This window comes from Convolutriloba macropyga, chromosome 4 (assembly GCF_964194025.1).
Source record: "Convolutriloba macropyga chromosome 4, txConMacr16.3, whole genome shotgun sequence".
Classification (NCBI taxonomy): domain Eukaryota; kingdom Metazoa; phylum Xenacoelomorpha; order Acoela; family Convolutidae; genus Convolutriloba; species Convolutriloba macropyga.
This window is the reverse complement of record NC_134471.1, coordinates 21,244,651-21,265,363: the sequence shown is the minus strand read 5'-3', so window position 1 is coordinate 21,265,363 and position 20,713 is coordinate 21,244,651. Positions and strand designations below refer to the sequence as shown.

Below are 20,713 nucleotides of genomic sequence, written 5' to 3'. Positions count from 1 at the left end.
GTAATATTTAATTTGCGTAGCAAGTCGTAACCACTAAGCTAAATGGGCTTGGTGGTAATTGCATACAAACCAGCTTAAGTATAAATAGTTTGTATACTACTATAGTAGTTATCAGTTATAAGCTACACAAGTACGACATTACTCTACTCAGACTTAATTTTCGGGTATGAGTAATTTTCAGACAGTACAGGATAAGTTTAGACTGGGCTAACACCGTGACCTCACTATAATCATGATGAAGAACAACTGCACATAGAGAAATTTAAAATGCAATGTTTCAGAACTAAATTAGATTTTTTTACTTGAAATGTGCAGGTTCAGCGCTGAAATGATCTCAGACTCACATCCGGGTATAACAACCCGGTATTTTACTTTGAAAATTGACTCAAAAGATTCGAATGCGGGATTCCTGGTTTGGGTTGTTTTAGATAAATTAATTAAGTTTTATATTCAAAAGATCTTACCTTATTACTGACCACAAATTTTCTTGTTTGAATTCAAAGTAATTTTGAATAAAAATTAATTTATGTTTTATAAGTTTATTACAAATAAATTGTTGAGGAAGAGCTCAACTAACAGGATTGGAAGCAGAAAAGTATTATGTATCAAAAGGCGAAGGAAAAGTGCCAATGAAACAAAATCTCAATAAGTTCTGAAACACGCAAAAGCTAAATAAATTGCGTGCCAAGTTTTGCTATAGAAAATAAATATACTATGCACAAGGGGCGCAAAAGCAAAAAAAAGTTCAGGCGGAAAGGAGTCTAAAGAATAACGGATTAACAATTTGAAATTTAACAATGCCTAAGGAAGAATAGGGTAGGGCTGTTACATCACTCCGCTTAGGAAGAACATGTCCTCATGTCCCTTTTTTCGGTTTATGAATTCGAGGAGGACCATGAGCTCGAAGAACGCGAGCGAGGCTTCCTCTTTATCTTCTCCGGTTTTGAATTCTGACTTTCCATAAGTAACTGGAACGCAGAGAGCGAAACTCACTCTGAAGACCTCTGAGGTGACGACATGTGGCGGAACAAGACGCAGAGGCAGAGACAGTGTCCGTATTCATACCAGTATTGAGGACTTTAGAGGTTTTTTGCCGCTTAGGTTGTTTTTTTCTCTAAAGTAACAACCTCTGCGGAAAGCAGACGACTTGCCGTCCGAGACTTGTCTAACATGTCAGTGAGCTCAAAAATGCGAGCTTTTAACTTGCCAATCTCTTTTGTGGCGTTATAAATGTCACGTTCATGAGCCTCACGAGACCGGCAAAGCCTTATCAGCTGATCCCGAAGATCGCGGTTTTCAGCGGAGTTGTCGACTGGGATCGCCACAAGATCCGCAGGATCTTGCAGAGGCCTGCGCCTTGCATTGCGAGGATCCTGAAGGCGAAATTTTCCATTGCGGTAAAATTCAACAACACGCAACACTTGCTGCACAAAGATCATCTAAACAAACCACTCAACATCACTGTCGGAATCAAAATAAGCCTGATGGCGACGGAGCGGCGGAACTTGAAGGGGTTATAGTATTTTGTGACCTATGAGAAGTAGGAGCCTGTCGTTCAGATAAATCAACCAACAATGGACTGGCTCTTATAAGTTAGTTGGAGCGTTTTCTGCGCAATCGCTGTTCTGGCGGCGTAAAAGGTTTAATGCGATCGTAATGAGCAATCTGTTGTTTCTGATTTTTGACATCTGGCAGAACAAATTTAATTTGTTTTATTACTTTTTTATGCAGTGAGGTCCAGACCAGAAATTTTTGAGCTTAGGACTTTGTTCTTGCAAAAAAACTGGTGAATGAAGAAGCACCAGGTCTCCTTCCTTATATGAGGGTCCGTGTTTTTTTTGTCGAATATGGCTTTTTGTCGGCGCATTTCCCATCCGTTTTTCTGAATAACGGAATCGCAAATGGAAGAAGATTCAACTAATCTTTGAAAAATATATTCCCGATGAACAACAATTGGAGTAGCCAATGTTGGATAAAGCATATCAATAGACAGCCGCATTTATTTCCCGAAAACTAATCGGAAACACGATTGACCTGTTGACTCATGAACTGCGGAACGATAGGCCATCATGATTGATTCAATATGAACAGACCAAACATCATGCCGTTCTTCGCAATACTTTGCCAACCCATCTTCCAAAGTTCAATCTTTGAGTTTTTCTTCGGCACTACCTTGCGGGTGGTATGGAGTAGATATTGAGCTGGTTAATTACAGCAGATTGCACATATCTGTAAAAAGTTGCGATGTGAACTGTGAGCCGTTGTCACTGTGAATATATTCAGGAACACCAAATCTAGTGACCCATTGATCTAAGAAAGTGCTGCAGTTTGTCTCAGCCTTGAAGTCCTGCAGTGGTGCAGCCTCGAACCAGCGAGAGAAACTCAACAATGCCTAAGGAAGAATGGGGTACGGCTGTTACACGGGTACTTATGTGCTTCTAAAAACAGATATAATGTATCAATTGTAATATCCTTGGATACCGTACCTAAAACTCTGAACTCAATAAAAAGAAATGATAATGGTGAAGTAAGGTGAGACATAAACTGCGGTTTGCTCAATTAAAATTCATAAAGATAATCGACTAGTTTCCCGCATTTGTAATTATATAATTTAATTAACTCAGCCAATTTCTTGGCCTCAAAAACGAATTCACTCTTTGAATAAAATGGATTAACAAAGGGTAATTTGTATTAGGTAAGTAATTTACTGGACGTGAATGTCAGTTAAATTGTGCATAAGATGAGTTTAAAATAATTTGACAAGAAGCTCTACTTTTTCAAACTACATTTGAGGAACAAGAGAATTGGCTAAAAGAGATTCCAAATTTCATAAGCTAGTGACTAGTTGGTGTATTATTCCGGAAACGCGATATGCAAGTACAAATAGTTGCTGGTTGTAATTAAATGCTCGCATTTTATGGTAGATTTTTGCATTTATGGTACGCAGTCTTTTTCGGTACAGTTCGGCCAAGTAAGCCAGTGCCCTCGTAAAACAACTTCAACACAGTCGGGACATTGCAATTGTCACAGAGGTATCAAAATTTAATTTCTTCAGCTTAGTGTTGAAAGTCCGAGAGAGAAAAACATATTTTTTGTATAATAAGGCCACGTTCTTAAAAATTGGGCCGGCATTCTTTTGTTCATTGTGTGTTTGTGGGGTGAATAAGTTTCAATGAGAAAAAAATATCTTGGAAGAACTAAAATTGACGTCCAGTACGTCAGCCCCTCCTACTACAATCAGTTTTATCTATACAACAATACTCAGGAGAAACACTACTCTTTTTTTCATAATCAGTTGAAAGTTGGAAGCAGGAGCAAGTTTAACGTATTGCTTAGGAAATGAGCGGAATGTGCCTTACAATGAGAGGGATGAATTCGAAAAAGTTTTCGCCGGCTCCACTAATTTAAAAATTAACCAATAAAATATGTGCAGCTTAGCGTATTCTGATATTGAAGTATGTTCGCAAATTTAGATTGCACAACTGACGCAATTGGGAAAGGTTTCAAATTCAAATTGTCAGATTTTAATTTGATTTCTTGAATACTCTCTAGCACATATGTTGATTCTTCAAAGCTTCTGCAGGTCAAAAAGACGTTTACCAAAAATCATTCCTGTTGCTTTCACTCTTGTCTGCTGAGTACAATTTTAATTTTGGTGCATTCCAAAGTTTTAATGAGATATCAAGGTAAAATTGATCTACTCCGCAATTTTTTTTAAATTAGTGTGAATAATTTGCAATTGAAGTGCGCTATATGCTACTTAATTTGTCATAAAAAATTAAGTTTTAGTAGTGGTTAATATGGTCAAAGAAACTATTGTTTATCTAAACTAAAAGCGCTCCCAGGAACTACAAAAGTAAAAAGTTGTTTTTCAATCAATTTTTAGAGAATGAAATCTAAAAAATTGAGTTTTTCGGTTTGGATTAAGTTTATCAAACTGAAACTTAGGTTGAGTTTCGAAACAAATAAAAAGTTGAAACGAGGTTTCGTTCATATAATTTTTAAGGGGTTCAACCAGTGTCTTTCATTACGAACATTTGCCAAGAGAAAGTGACCTTAGCTTCATCAAACTTGATTGTGCTTCGAGCGTACATAAAAACCTCATTCACTTTGTTCAACTAAAAGTACGCGAATCGGCTAAGTTTTAAGTAACCCACGTGAGCAAAATTACTTTCCGTTGAATGTTATTAATGTACTTTCTATGATATTTCACGACTTTTTGATGTAATTGGCGTGATATTTTTGCAACCTTTCAACCTTGTCAAATTTAAAACAATGCAGTTTTTGTTTATAGAAAAGTTATAGTTGTGCTGCGTTGAACAATTTTATATTTAGTCCTGAAGCGTGAATAAATTTTAACTTTTAATGGCTGACTTTTCGCCCTTGCCTTTGTCTGGTTGTAACAGAGCGTAAATCTAAGTAATATTACCCGGGCAAGCGCGTCTTTAGCTTCCGCCACGCCAGTTTGATATCTTTCAGGGGTATTAATTTTAGTAGTTAAAGGGGATATGGGTTTAATGGAGGGGAGATTGGAACGGAGGGGAATGATATCTGTCATTTTTCCACCTTTTTGATGGATTCCCAGCGAAAAATCTGAAGGGCACTAGTCTAAAAGGAAGGAAGAATGAAGCCCCATCTACATGTTTGAAATTATTTTTGCTCTTTGTTGGCCGAAAAATTATAGAAAATAAACGGAATGCTAGGAGAAGTCAAAACGTATTGCACCCTTTTTTTGTAGCTGTTTTTGTCTGTTGATGTGTGTGTGTTTGTTTGTTTGTTTTTGTTTTCGTATTGGGGGCAGGGGTTATGTCTGACATTTTCGACAAATGTCAAGGCAATGATTCAATTGAGTGGCACAGACAATAAAGCAAATATAACACTTGATTGCTCCCATCTATTACCAAAAAATGAAGGGACAAAAAACACGGATAATCAAGGATTAATTTTAGCTTGCTCATTTTGTTTTTCAAGTTATCAGGTCTGTGCACTTTTTGAAACCAAGAAACTGCAAGAAGTCTTTATAGATCAGGAATTTGAACCAATATTCTGAACGAAAGAAATGTCACAGTAGACATATGCATAATCTGCTGATGGATGAGAACAATGCGGGATAATCAGCATCATAAAAACTTATCAACACTGAAACTACTTTTGATATACTGCTTCAGTTGAAAATTTTGAAACGCAGATCATGTTCACAGAAGCTTTCAATTTTGACAATTATTTCGTCTGGAAAAAGATAGTTCGAAAAAAATCTAACATTTTTGGGGGAAACCGAGTTTCCCTCTATACTAATTTTATCACAAAACGCATCAATATGAAAAGAATATTAGTGTCCCTTTTAGGTTATATAATTAAAATTTTTTACTATTTACGTCTACTATATCAACAGAAAGCCCTCAAATCGAATTACAGAAATGTAAAATCAAAAAAGTTGAATCTGTTTGAATCCAATTTCTTAGCGTTAGCTGGGAAAACGTCTTCCAAAAACTCTCCCCAACTCATCTTATGACAAACAACCTTGATACATTATGTTATTCGCCTACAGATCAGCGCTGTGTCTTTTATCAAAGCGGTTCATTATCAAGAGACCTACAGACCAAATGCTATGAAATCTGCTTCAGATTTTACATATAATTACCACAGACCCAGCTTAAAAACATATAGGCTTAGGGTATCATACCATCTTAGGTAACATACATAAGTCACAATCATATATTTCTCGCTGGATAAAAATACCTTATTTGCAGTGACTCTCAGTGTATCTTAATTGTTTTTGCTTATACTCCGTTCTCTTAAATACTCTTTTTGAACGCATTTTGCAATTCTGTTATGTAGATTTTTTCAGAAAAACTAAATCACTAAATCAAGAACTCGTTTTGCATTCGGTAATATCTGAATCGAAGAATTGGTAGCCTTTTGGTTGGAGGGGTTTTCCGTTAAATATATACGGAATATTATGCACTATATTTAAAAATAATTAAAGGTATACAGACGTTTTTACATTTTTGTGGATGGAACCAATATTTGTCCTCAATTTGGTATCTTAAACTGGTCAACGCAAATCATCAATTTAGAAGAACACCATCAAAACAGTACAAGCAATAATACCCACTTCTATTGACTTGTTAGGTTGAAGAACAATTACGACCTTAAAATTTTTTGATTTTGCGAAAGGGACTTTTTTTGAACTTCGAAAAAGAATAATTGTTGGGATTAAGTTGCTTTTTATTTGAATTTGTAAGATATAGTTTAGTTTTAAATTACAACAAGAAAACAATATACATTGCCTTGCCTTGTGATTTATATTAATTTTGTTGTTTTTTTGAACAAAAAAACGCTGTTGGGTATATGAAATAATTTTTCCGTCCGAGACAATACATCCTATTTCAAAGATTAAACTTTAAGAAATTTCATTCCTAGGTTTTAAATTTAATTTGAGAGACTTAATTTGTTCAGACATTTTTTAACTAATCTAATGAAAAGTTGCGCAAGGTTTTAATTAAAAACTTACAATCTCAAAAAATCTGAAAAGAATGTGTCCTATGGAGTTTATATACCATACTTTTTTGTTGACCACACAGGCAGAAATTCTGGGTATTTCAACAAATTTCTATGGGTAAAAAACATTGCATCATAGTTAAGAACAAAGGTCGATATTTCGCGTTTAGTTATTTAAATCTGTCTCGTTAGTCAAAATTTGCTAAGACATTTCAATTTCATCAATTCGAGAAAATAATGCACGTTTTTGTAACAAAAAGTTTTTATCACAAAAGCGCTCAAAAAAACACAATTCTGATGTTGATATTAATATCGAAGTTTGATATTGACCACACAGACAAAAAATTGTCCGATAATTTGTGTCGCTTCATATGTACGAGAGGACGCATCAAACGTGGGAAATGGAAAATGGGTTTTCTGTAAAAATGAATCCTAAACAATTTTGCAAATAAGATCTAAAATGGGGCAATTAAAAGATCCAGATTTTAGCGATCTCCAGTTTAAACCAGGCAGTGTCAGTTAATAACTTCTTTGCCCATTTATTCTGTTAATGCAGAGATTTTTCAGTTCTTATTATCTTCCCCTATATCCTGAAAACAACTGGAAGACATCACTAAATTTGTTCGCCCTCAAAGGTGGTAACTATTGGGATATCAAGTTACGCATTCTCCGTAGAACATTGCAAACAATTGGCAACCGAAGCTCATGTTTCCTTTGACTTGAGAACAAGAATTAAGAAGAATAGTGGTCCAGTTTCACAGTATTTGCACCTGCTTAACCCCCAAACAAGTTATGGGTCGAGACTTTAGTCTCTGAGTTTAACCGCAAAAGAGACATAAGATAGTTAGAAGTTGTGGAAGAGAGGATGCATGCAAAATTTAAGGGAGAGAGATAGAAGGTTGAGAGTTACCTAATGTAAATTGTGCATAAATTAAGCTTGATATAGCTTCAAAAGAAGGTCTACTTGTTCAACGTATATTTGGCTAGAGAAATGAGGCCTTGAGGAACAAGAAAGAACGTGAGAACGGGCTATAAGAGATAACAACATTCGAGAGCTTAAGACTTTGGTGTAAATGGGTAGCACACTGGGCTCCCAAGTAAGAGATAATGGTTCGAATCCAGTAGTGGTCCATCTTCACAGTAGTTGCACTTGCTTAGACCCCCTAACATTCAGGGACATCTGGTGGTTTACAGCTCTCAGTTTTCACCAGAAAAATAGAAACATTTCATGTAAAATTTTTTGGCTACAATTTGTCCATAAATGCCGCACGACTAAAAAATAACAATATCCAACTTTTATTCTATGAAAGCTTTATGACCACAACTTTTCATAGACTTCCATAATAGGAAGTTGTAATTTTATAACTATTTGAATTATGTGGTCATAACGGGCCCAGTTAACATTTGTGTATAGTTAAAATGCACGTTACGAGTTAAAATTTCGCTCGTGTGCATTGCAGGTTTAATTTCTTTGCCGCTATAGAATGTTAAATAGGATCAATTCGTGATGTTTTTAGAACCGACACATTGGTGGCTTGGAACGGACCCTAGCTGACACAGAAGTAGCTCTGAAACGAGTCGGCGAAGAGAAGGCGACGAGAGATAGAGACGTGAAATCTTTTGAACGACAATTGGAGAGTCGCGCATATGAGGTGCAGGAGTTGAGAAAGGAGAGAGAATTGCAAAATGAAGAGATCAGGAAACTACAGTCGGATCTGAGCGAGATCACACACGAATCTCAGGTTGATATGACAGCTATTGAGATCTAACGAGCGTAGTCCAAAGATCGTGCCAAATTGTTCCGACATTTAAGATGATTTCACTCGCTGGTCTTGAAAAGAAAAGCGACTATCATCATATATGTTAACATTTCTTTTTGTTAGATTCTTAAACAATACCACCCTCCCTATTACTGCAGAATTCATCCAGGTTGAGATTTCATACCATGATGGCCTCTGATCAGACCCAATATTGATCTTTGAAAGGTCTGATCAAAGACCAGCTCTGTCCGGACCTGACCTTGGGGTTCCCGGGTCGAAGACTTTCTGAAAGAAATTTTTATAAGAAATCTGCTGAGATGATCAAAACCTTACGTATTTTTGCGCTGAAATGCGCTGAAGTGAGCCTAAAGAATTTTAGAAATGCACTGAAAATTCAGCGTATTTTGGGGATATCTAGGGAGCCAAAAATCAGAACACAAGACGCTGATTTTTTAAATGAGTTATGTTGGGTTGTTTTAGAACTATGCAAAGCAACTGCAGTCGACTGAAGAGGAGAGAGACAACTACAGACAAAGGCTTTACTCCTCCCAGGAAGAGAACTCGCGACAACACGACACAAACAACCTGCTGGTATGTAAACAACATATTTGCAGAGGTTAAATTTATACAAACAAAAACAGAGTAAACCTGTGGCTGATTGCCATGTCATTGCTAATCTCTCTCGGTTTTCTTGCAAATTTTTCAAATTCGTAACACCTTGAAACTTCATTTATGTTTTTTTTTCAAGTAACACTGCTAAATCTTAATTAGATTAGCCATGCATCACCATGATTGCAGGATACAAAAAAAGTTGAGGAGCTTGCTGTTTTTTTAGCGCTGTAAAAAACAACAACAATTTTTCATAATAATAATTGCCAACCTTATTACGTTATCTTTAATCACTAATTAATAAATTCGATCAAAGAATGCGAATAAAGTAGAGGAGCTTATTTTTTTAGCGCTGTATAAAAACAAAAACAATTTTTCATAGTAATATATGCCATCCATATTACAGGAGCAAGAGAAAGTGAAGATGTTGGAACTATTGAGGAAACAGGAAGCAGAAAGTGCCAAGTGGGAAGGGAGGCACAGGCACTCACAGCCGAGCTCCAATCCCTCAGACTAGATCTCATCAACAGAGACGCTCAGATCAGAAGAGAAGAAGAGAACTCAGCTGAGATCAGTCAGGACTTGAACAGGTTCTTGTACAGAGTCTCATTATGTTGAGACCCCTTTGAAAATAAAAATTTTAGGTTTTTCGCCCATTATTATTTCCCAATCAATTATACCCCCCCCCCCAAAAAATGGGGGGGGAGGAGGAGGAGGAGGAGGAGGAGGAGGAGGAGGAGGAGGAGGAGGAGGAGGAGGAGGAGGAGGAGGAGGAGGAGGAGGAGGAGGAGGAGGAGGAGGAGGAGGAGGAGGAGGAGGAGGAGGAGGAGGAGGAGGAGGAGGAGGAGGAGGAGGAGGAGGAGGAGGGAGGAGGAGGAAGGAGGAGGAGGAGGAGGAGGAGGAGGAGGAGGAGGAGGAGGAGGAGGAGGAGGAGGAGGAGGAGGAGGAGGAGGAGGAGGAGGAGGAGGAGGAGGAGGAGGAGGAGGAGGAGGAGGAGGAGGAGGAGGAGGAGGAGGAGGAGGAGGAGGAGGGAGGAGGAGGAGGAGGAGGAGGAGGAGGAGGAGGAGGAGGAGGAGGAGGAGGAGGAGGAGGAGGAGGAGGAGGAGGAGGAGGAGGAGGAGGAGGAGGAGGAGGAGGAGGAGGAGGAGGAGGAGGAGGAGGAGGAGGAGGAGGAGGAGGAGGAGGAGGAGGAGGAGGAGGAGGAGGAGGAGGAGGAGGAGGAGGAGGAGGAGGAGGAGGAGGAGGAGGAGGAGGAGGAGGAGGAGGAGGAGGAGGAGGAGGAGGAGGAGGAGGAGGAGGAGGGAGTGAGAGGCTATAATGTCCCTAGTTGAGAAATTCTCGGTTTTTAAACAAAAATTGTCCATATCGTCGTTTTTTTAGTAAATATGTAATATAATTGGATAGATACAAATTACAAGTCATGTGGGGAGAGAGAGAGAGAGAGAGAGAGAGAGAGAGAGAGAGAGAGGTTGAGGCGAGGAAGCAGCTCCAATATCAATACAGCAGTCAGAGAACAGAGAAAAGCTCAACTTGCGGTCTTCAGAAAATGGTCATGACGCAGTTGGTGTAAAATTTAAAAATTTTCAGGATTTTTTCTGTCTGTGCACATTATTTGCATCGCCCCCTGGTGCACGCCACGCGCCAACCATCATTTTAAATAATGATTTACTATGTAGTGACAATTGCAGTGTAACTTGGGGGTCCATAACGTTGAATGAGGGCATAAATGAATGAGGACATAAAAGAGATCTAATGTTGAACAAGGCTTTGTTGAACAGAGTCGGGACTTATCAGAACAGCAGCAAGCAATGATAGCTCAGAAGAACTGTCAAATCAGTCAATTGGAGGACAAACTGAGGTTGTCAATTGTTGACAAGGAAGCTGTTCTTGGAGATCTGGCTGCCGTGAGGGAGATCTGTGTGAAACTTGACTCTGCCAAGGACAACTTAAGTCGCACTCTGGCCAAGAAGAACCTCGAGAATGATCAGGTACCAGCTTTTCTAAATGATGAAAAACATTCATATTAGTATCATAACCAACCAAATGACGTCTAGATTATATGTAGAAAAGTCATTAAGATTTTATTTAAATTTTGTGGTGATCAGTTATATCTAATCAATTGAATCTGCGGGTCTTTCCCATTATAGACCCTCCCCATCTTAGTGGTCAGATAACCAAATCATGGTAGTTATACCAAAATGGGGGAGCTATAATTTCATTGGGGGCTATAATGGGAAAGACCCGAATCTTTTCTATCTATTTCTCTCAACTCTTGAGAATAGTGAACAAGACATTCAAATGACAATTACCGGAAAATGATTTTAAATCCATTGTAAATTAGTATAATTCAATCCATTATTATCGATTCAAATCAATCAGTCTACAATATGCCCCGAAGTTGTAGTTAGCTTTATAATATAACTCTTTATATCGATAGAATCAACTATTCGTCAATTCTGAGCTTCAAGTCCTCAAAAAAGTGATCAGCAAAACTAATTTTCTAATTTTGATGCATTTCAGCTGTTTGTCAGTTAAGGCCATATCGATTCATTTTCTGCAAAATTCTTTGCATTAACGGTTAAAGAAACATAATCGTACAAGTTTTCTGTTTCGTAGCATTTTTTTTTACGACTCGACACGTATTAGTAAAGAGTCTTTTGTTACATCCAAACAGGAAGTAAAAAGTGAAAGCCGCAGGTGCAAACTATGCGTTTAGATCAAACGCCTGAACAAATTGAACAGCAGAGAGAAGGAAGAGTGAAAATTCTGTTCAAGTCGTTTTTGGGAGAGCAAGAAAGAGATGTAAAAAAATTTTCGTTAATCTTTTTGATCACGGGCCGATTTTTGGTTTTACTTCCAGCTTTCTCAGTCACAGCTGTTTCTTTCAATTATTTATTTTGGCAATAGTGTTATTGGCAGCACTTTTGAACTCTTGAAGCAAATATATTACTTTAAGTCTCAATTTTCAAATATTATTTTTTTATCATTTTGCCGTTTTAGGCTTTTTTGGAAGTCTTTGTATTTTTCTTCAATTTTTAAGGATTTAGAGAGTAGTTTATTCAAGTTAGTCGTTATAGCAGTTTTGGCGGATTTTCAGTTTGATAATTTTTTATTCGTTTTCATTTTTCAAAAAAAAATTTTTTGACTGTTTCTGATATTTTGCTTCTCGCATGTAGTTTTTCTCAGTCAGTTTTGATTAGAAGCTATTCTATATATGTACATACCAAGAAAGGGCATATGCAGGCTAGACGTGACAATTTTTACTGTATTATTTTATAAACTTTTTTTCAGATTTCTTGTTCCTTACCATTTTTAATTGTTGTTTAAATTTTCTCTGCCCCATTTTGGATGAGAGACCGATCTACAAGCAGATGTCATAACAATTTTGCTCAGAAATAGTGTTTAAAATTGCATTTAAGCTTTTCATAGAAAATTTTGTTAAAATTTTATGGAGAACACTTCTTTCCGTTTTTGTCCTTCGTCATTTCTTCTCCCTCTCTCGGATTATCTCTTTATTAATTCAATTCATTTGATTGCATATCCTTTGGTATTGTTTTGTAGCAAAATCATTGCGTTAGAAGATTTTTGCCAATAATTCTTTTTCAATTGAAACTTTAAGTGCTATATCAGATTTCGTTAGTTACTTTTCTCGTTTTTTTCTTAATGTTTCAAAATCATTAGAACAGTTTTGCAGGATAAGCATTAGGTCACTTAAAAATGTCATTTTGCTCATTCGAATGGTTTCCGGAAAGCAAAAAATTAATGACTTGTGGAGCAAATAATTTTTTTGTGCACGAAAGTTGATTTTTCTATTATTTTGTCAAAAATGAACAAGATGAACAATTTTTTATATTGATTTTTTTTATTTAACTTTAAAAAAATTATTTCGCCTTTTCACAGGTGTTGGAGATATCATTCAGTGACTTTCATTGTTATTCTTTATAAATATTTTAACAGTTCATATAGTTTCAAAGAAGAACTTATAGGAAAGAAGAAGTTTTCAGAGTAATTAGTTGCAAGTAGAAAAATATAGCAATATCTTGCAGCACCAGAATTCTTAAATACCATATACACAGTTAGATGGGAGATAGCAAATGTTTGGATACAATTGACAGGTGACTCCAGCCAATGATTTGTCGTTTTGCTTGTTTTTGGATCGTTAAATATTTTTGGCAAAGTTAGAAGTGATTCAGCGTCATCTGCAGCTACATTTTTTTCTGCACACTGCAGATTGAGAAAATTACAAATGTACAACTTTATTTAGACAAAAATTACCAATTAAATTTCCATTACGACAACCCATGAAAAATACTTTTACCTTTTATGAAAAGGACTAAAAAGCTCTTTGAAAAAAACTAAAATACAAATTGCATACTTTTATTTTAGTAAATTTGTCAAGTGTCTATTTGGTGAAAGCAAAAAGTTTTTGGTTATCAGCAAAAGGTCAGCTTCTCAGAGAAAAAAAATATCAGGGAGATGCCCATTGCGAGGACAAAACAAGCTAGTAAGCAAAAAAAATAGGTCAAATTATGTCGTTACGTCTTACGTAATGACCACTGAGTTCCAGAACGTTGAAATTCAAGCAATTGTTACAAAATCTTGACACGTGATTTTTTTCGACATGCGTTTTTTGTTTTATTTTGTATTTTTTGGTCGGTTGCAGAGCTGAGTGAATGAGAAAAAAAACGCAACTGTCGATTGTGAAAATAATCCATCTTTATTTCTCTTGTTCGCGGTTTCCCGCCTAATTTCTTCAGATCAAATTTTACTACTAAATTGAAAACACAACGGTTGCGTGACCAATATTTTTTCGCTTGAAAAATTCATACAATCTTTTCGAGTAAAAAACTAAGGAATAACATATGAGTCAACTATTTTACCCACCCCTTTTTCCATCTGATTAAAGAGACAACCGATTCAACTTTATCAGTTCCTTTAATTTTTCAATTTTTTTAATCTAGAAAATTGAAAAACTCCGGGTCGCTAATAATTAATAATACCTATTTTTTAGTCTTGTGAAAGAGAAAAAAAGCAGAAGAAAAATTCGATCAGTTTTTCTGAAAATGTATTTTTGCATTCTGTCGCCAAAGCGTTTTTGGACAAACTTTCTTCAAATAGCTCTCAAATCACCATCCCGCTGACATTTCTCAAAAAACTCTCAAATCAACATCCCGCTGTCGTTTCAAAAAAAAAAGTTTTTACAGTAAAAATAAATAGGAATCTCAGCATTGTCAAATCTACGTAAAAACTGCAAATTATCCCCTATATCCAAAGCTGTCGTAGCTTGTACAATGTACTATTTAAAGTACTGCGGTATATAATAAAGTTTTTCATTGAGATTTTTGAGATGTAAAATATAGAAATTTAGTCACCCCAAATCACGTAAAGCGTTGCAATCAGGATTTAGTTGGCTTAGTAACTGCGACCTATATTTTTCAATTTTAAAAATAGATCTTTAACAAAAAAAAATAAAATCACCTTTCACATCGAAATTCTTCTTATGTAATTTTAATTTTAACTTTTTAAGATCCTAAACCACGCTGCTGGATTAATGCTTGCCTTCAACCATTGTCAAAATTGATGAATGATGCTTTTTTCCATGAATTTTTAATAAGTCCCACTCGAAGTTTGGATTAAAAGATTTAGAGGACATTTGGTTGACTGCTTGCTGTTTCATGTCATTTACATTGTTGGCTTGTCAAGAAAACTCAGCTACAAAAATCATGCAGTGAAAACTGCTCTCGGTTTAGATTACATATATTTAACATCACATAGTGAATGAAATCCCAATTTGCACGATTGGACATTATGATATGTACCATCGTCATGATGAAAATATGAATGGGAAATTATTAATCAAAAATGATATCCAGTGAAAGTTGGGTCTATTTAAAGCTTCCTCTTAGTTAAATTTGCGCTGAAGATAAATTTATGTGAACTATAACTCAAAGTTGCAAATATCACTGAAATCTGAGGGTCATAAATTAGAGGTTCCATAAAAAACTATAGAGATGCCAATCAAACTCATTTTAATATTTTTACATCAATAATTAGCTGATCACCGTTAATTAGGAAGCTCATTTCTCAAAAAATATCAGGAGCAACGTTCCTTCTCTTTTCACATTGATTCAGTCAACCCATCGATTTTAACATTGTGTATTCTGTATCATTTCACCCCTCGCCCCTAAAATCCACTACCTAACCAGAAGGATCTTTAATTTGAGCAATATCCCATAAACTATTTACTTAGAACCTAGGCAATGGTTATTGTAGGTTAGCTAATGTTTCCATTAATGGTCAAATGAAACCACGTATTATAATTGAAAAGAAAGTTAAAACTGATTGCTATTGACCTGGCCTGTTTGAGTTCGAAATTCAAAACGGCCCCTTAAAAATTGTCAATGTGACCTCTCTGATAACCCGACTAGTTATAAATGAGGGTTATAAAACAAGTTGGCTAACCTTTCAGTAATTTCTCTATTATCTTCCTCTTCAATTCTATTCTATCTTATGACATGTAATTGACTTTTGAAAGCACAGACAGCAGATTAATTGTTGTCTAGGAACTCTTTGAAATGATATCACGTGACCTCCAGACGGCCACTCATTTGCAATCCAGACATTAATATTTATATCTGTTATAGACTCTGAAATGAAATACTTCAACTTGTTCGCACCAACCCCCAACCACCCCCCCCCCCCCCACCACCACCACCAATTGCTTTAGCTGCATTTCGACACTATCTCTCACTCAATTACCCAACTTGACCTGCCTCAACTGCTGAATTCAAAATTACCCGTCTCCCATTTCAACTCCATATTCCTGTCGCTTTTAGTGGGCTTTCATTTTGTCCAACTACATATTAAGTTGATAATTCTGGTATTACATTGTAAATATCGCTGCTTTGAAATGCCTGAAATAAAATTGATGCGTTAGAGATCCTGTTCAGTGGCTATATGCTGCTCAAAAGGAATTTGATGGGATTTTCTTAACGTTCCTTGATGACATATGATTTTGTTGGGTTATAAATAGAACTTTGTTGGGTTGAAGAAAATTTACCCTACAATAGAGCATGGACTTTTTTAAATCGAACATGGCACTATGAGGTGGTATGATAATATGATACTGATAGGATTAAAATTATATTTTGAGAATCTGATGAAGTCACTGAGAATATCTGGCATTAATCGAGAACTCAGAAGCTGTTGCAGATGTAAGTCAGATTTTCGAAGTAACTTTAACAGAGCCAGGAAATCTTGCAATATTGATATCTGGCGCTGTATATAGGAAATCTGAATTATAGAATCTGTCACTTCAGAACTGTCACTTTAGAAATTGCTGGCGTGCGTTTCAATTTTTTTCATAAATGAAACGCATAAAATTATTCATTTATATTTAGACACGCACGCGCAAGTTCTAAAATGCAAGGTGCCCGGAATGCCAGATTTTAGAATGTGATTTTCCTTTTTACAGTGCCAATTTTTTTTGCCGACGGCATTTTAAAAGTTACAAAGTGTGAGTTCCAAGTAATGTTACGCGACCTTACTGAAGTCAGTTGGAAACTCTGGCTTTCATTGGGAACCCGTACGCGGTTTTGATTTATTTCAATGTTCTCTCAATGACGTCAGCAAAGTTACATAAACTCGACAACCGATGTCACTTTGTAGTATAGATAAAACTAGTTTTTATATGAAAAATAAGTTCGTTTTCAATGAAAGCGTCACAAATTTTTTGCCCATTACACTACCAAATGGGGTGACGGGACGATTTAAACAATTGACAAGCCAAAAATAAAAAACGATTAACAAAATCGCTATGTTTGTTTTTTTTTGTTTTCTAAAGCTAAACGTTCTAAAATCATCACGAAAAAAAAATAGAGCAAATTTGCTCAATTTCTGAGCTCTTTTTCAAAAGAAAAATTTTAAAAATTGATCGTATTGATTTTGTTTTTGCAGTTTTAAATCGTTTTTTATAGTAGTTCTATAAAAAGTGAGTATTCTTTACGACCATTAGTTTAAAACCATTAATTCTAATGTCAAAAGAATTTTTAAAAAATTCTTTATAACTTATAGTTGTCAAATTCTTTATTCAAGCAACTTGATGTAATTTCTGGCAAGAACTAACATTCGAAATTTTAATTAGAAAGTTGAAAAAATGACAATATTGTTACTTTTTAGCAGTATTTCAAACTATAACCTACAAAATAAATTGAGTTCACTAACTCAATTTGCACTTCCTTCGTTTCTGTGATCAATTGTTTCGTTTTACTGCATTAAGCAACAAAATAATGAAAACTCAATAAATTTGAGATACAGTTATTTTGAAATTGTTTTGTCAGTTTGCTCTATTTTCAGGCCGTTCCTGTTAATGTCCCCCACTTGTTCATTTGCACCCCGCATTTACACCTGTTATAGCATATTGTTTGTATATCATACACTTGCATATGCAACTATGCACAAACAGCTTTTACAGTTTAATCAGGCAGCTGATTGTTAAATTAATTCATTTACGGCAATTTAACCTTGCCCATAATGAACCTTGCCCATAAGACAATGAATAATGCGTGTTTACTATTTTTGCGCTTGTCCTTGATAAGAATAGTTTTATGGCACAAATTTACTTGACAACCAAAAACAAAAATAAATTCTATCGTCTAGTGAAGCGGACAATTCATTTTGACTACAATAAAGGATCACTAAGGACCAAAAGTGCATATTTGTGGGTTTACAGGACTATGAGATCCCTGTTTTTCAGTTTAAAATTAGCTGAGGTAACAATGCAAGCTTTTTACTGCTCAATGTAACGGGACATAACAAAAGCTTTTAGAAAATTTTTTGGGTTTTTCAAAATGGATGTTTGGAGATTGATCCTTGTTGGACTGATGAGAAATCATGTAATAGGATATAATTATACACGGCGTTTTGTATAATCATCAAGCCGGCTTAGCTCAAAATACAATAATTAGCTTTTTTGTATTAATTACATCGTACCACTAAGTGATCTAATAAGAGTGCTAAAACGGGATAACATTTTAGTACTGCCAAAAATGTAGGTAGGATCTATTTGTCAAGCAAACTTCATTGGAGCTCGTTCTTTATAACATGTACTGCAAACGTTTTGCTGTGATAGATTCCTTTCTAATTTCAGGGTCAGCTGAGAATTACCCTGGCCTGAAATTACTATTATTCGCTTCTTCTTAAGTGCTTCTTCTTAAATAATCAATTGGTTAATAATAAAAAGTTTTCTCTCGTTTGTTCATACTTCAGCGAAGCGATATGATTGGTCGAGGAATTTATCGCAACAGTTTTTAATGAGTTTTTGACTATATTAAACGTCGGCTTGGCACTGTTTTACGCCACCGTCTTACTATCTAAACTGCGACTTAAAGAAGAAACTCAGAATATATCTAAGATCAGCACCTTAAACCATTAGTCACACACATCAATGTTATATAGATATGATCTATTTGTGACATTAAATGGTATCCAAAGTTTTCTTCCCTTTTTTGTTCTTTTTCTTTGTTCAAGTTCATTGCTAATTGTCATTAGTTCGTCCTTAGAGCGCTCCTTTTAGGTGAGCAAGTTTCTTCACGCTCGATCGCAGACACAAATGACGTAACTGCGCAAACAATCAAGGCTGAAAGCCCTGTGCCAACTTAGACACAAAATAAGGTCAAACCATTGCACTTTCAACGTGTCCTCTAATTCATCCCAAATATTTTCAGGTGTATAATGATTAAAGTCTACCATTCTTTTGTTCTTGGGTTTTTGTTCCGCGTTGCTTGTTTGACCTTACGTCACAATTAAATTTACATACTAGGAAGGTTGAAACCTTCTAGATTAAACAACTCAATACAAAAAGCATCCGCTAATGACCATTAGTCTAATTAAATACCGCCTCTTTGGAAAATTAGCTTATTTACCACTGTGAATACTGCATACATCAAAACTTCAATAAACCGATTTTGCTTTATATTCCCAATGTGGCTATCGGATATTTTAAGTAAATCGGATCAAACATTGAGAGTGGAAAGCATTTTTCACGAATCTATTCTAAATTAGGTGCAATAGGCCGAATTAACGTTGATAACAAGTCATCGAACAAAGAAATGTACGCCTTCTTAAGGCTGGTTGAGGTGAAAAAGTTTCATGTTTGTCTGATATTCCAATTATTTGCGCATGACATAAATTGTCGGGAATTGACAAAAACGTTAGTCAACTCTCTTTTGCGATAGCAAATTAAGTAAATTGAAAGTCATACAGTTAAACTTTTTGGAGAACTTGTTTCGCGATAAAGTTAATAACATATTGCAAAATATATTTACAAAAATGTTTAAAAAAACTGAATTCAAGGAATTCCGCATATCCAAATCTAAAAAATATCAAGAACAAAATTGCATGCCTGTGTTCAATGTAAGTATATTGCAGTATAAGTATGTATGAGTCAGCAAAAATTCAAACAATTTTGAATTTGCTAATCTGTTTCGTTCTTAACTGCTCGTGCCCTGAAAGTAAAAATTAAAATATCTATTTGCAAAGTTTTTTTGAAAGTTTTTTAGGCTACTTTTTTGCGTCACCTAAGTACCTAATATAAAAGCTTTCTCATTTTTTAGGAATAGACATTTTATTTCAATTCCAAACCTTTAAATGCAAAAAGGAAAACAATTGAAATCTATGGAGCTCAATTTTACTCAAGACAACAAAAAGTGAAAAAGTTTTTTTAAAGGCTCATTTAGATTTTTTAGAGCATTTCAGTGGTGCCACTTGTGAATATGCTGCCATCATATTAATCCACTCCGGCAAAAACTTCCTGGCTACCAATTTGGCGGGCTCGAACAAAAATTTGCAATACTCCAATTTTATTGGCAGCGTATTTTCAAATAGATCTAATTGGTTTTTAATTAACACTATTGAGTTAATATTAGTTGAAAACTTTCTCCAGTGGTTCCTCTTCATTAACTTTGGAAAGTTTACTAGATTTTGCAGCAGTTGTTTTTAAAAACACACATCAGACCATTTTAACCTAAATTAGAATTTTATTTTTGTAAGATATCCCCCACAATTTTTTGCACAATTTTAAAAAATTCCTGAGGTTTTCCAGCATTTGATGTTCCTGTCGTAGTCTTGTGACAGAGTCCGAAAATTTTAATGTCCAATTCGGTATATAGGGAGCTTTTTCAGAATAATTAAAAATTTTAGTTGACAAATAATACATTTTTTTCTCTATAACTTGATTCAAGTATCCAAAATTCATCAATTTTTTATACAAGTACTTTTCGGTCAAATTAGCTGTTTCCGAAATTAGCTATTTCCGCTCTAGCTGTGGATTTATATTGTTCCAACATCATTCGAGCAATCCATTGTGCATAAAAAGCTGTATTTTAAGATCTTACAAGGTAATGTTTCAGAGCTAGGATGAGCAATCTTTCATAAAGTTTACTATATTTGATTAACGTGTTATAAAATGACAATTGAGGAGTTTATAAAAAGTTTCGCGATAATGTTTATCTTTGGCTGGAAATTATTAATAGACGCTGACATGATTCAATACAATAGAATCTTTCGGTTATCATCATATCAGACGCCAGTTCTTAAATTTTCTCGAGTCAGTGGAGATACTTTGCAAGTTCCCATATTGCGTAAAACAAAGAAAATTAAATTTAAGTCAATATGAATAACCTGGAGTAAGCAAAATTTTATGCTGCTTCCAGCCGTTTTAAAATAGGTTTTCTGGGGGGGGGGGCACTTTTCAAAAATCTGCAGAAGTAAAACCCAGCCTAAGTCAGGTAATTCTGACCAGCACAACAATTTCTGCGAGTAAGAGGATAAGTTGTCTGGTCAAA

General features: G+C 35.5%; 1 pseudogene; it reads left to right on the top strand.

The window, feature by feature from the left end:
- LOC142337511 (centrosomal protein of 135 kDa-like) overlaps window positions 1–20,713 on the top strand; it is a 72,098-nt pseudogene that overhangs the window by 30,528 nt on the left and 20,857 nt on the right.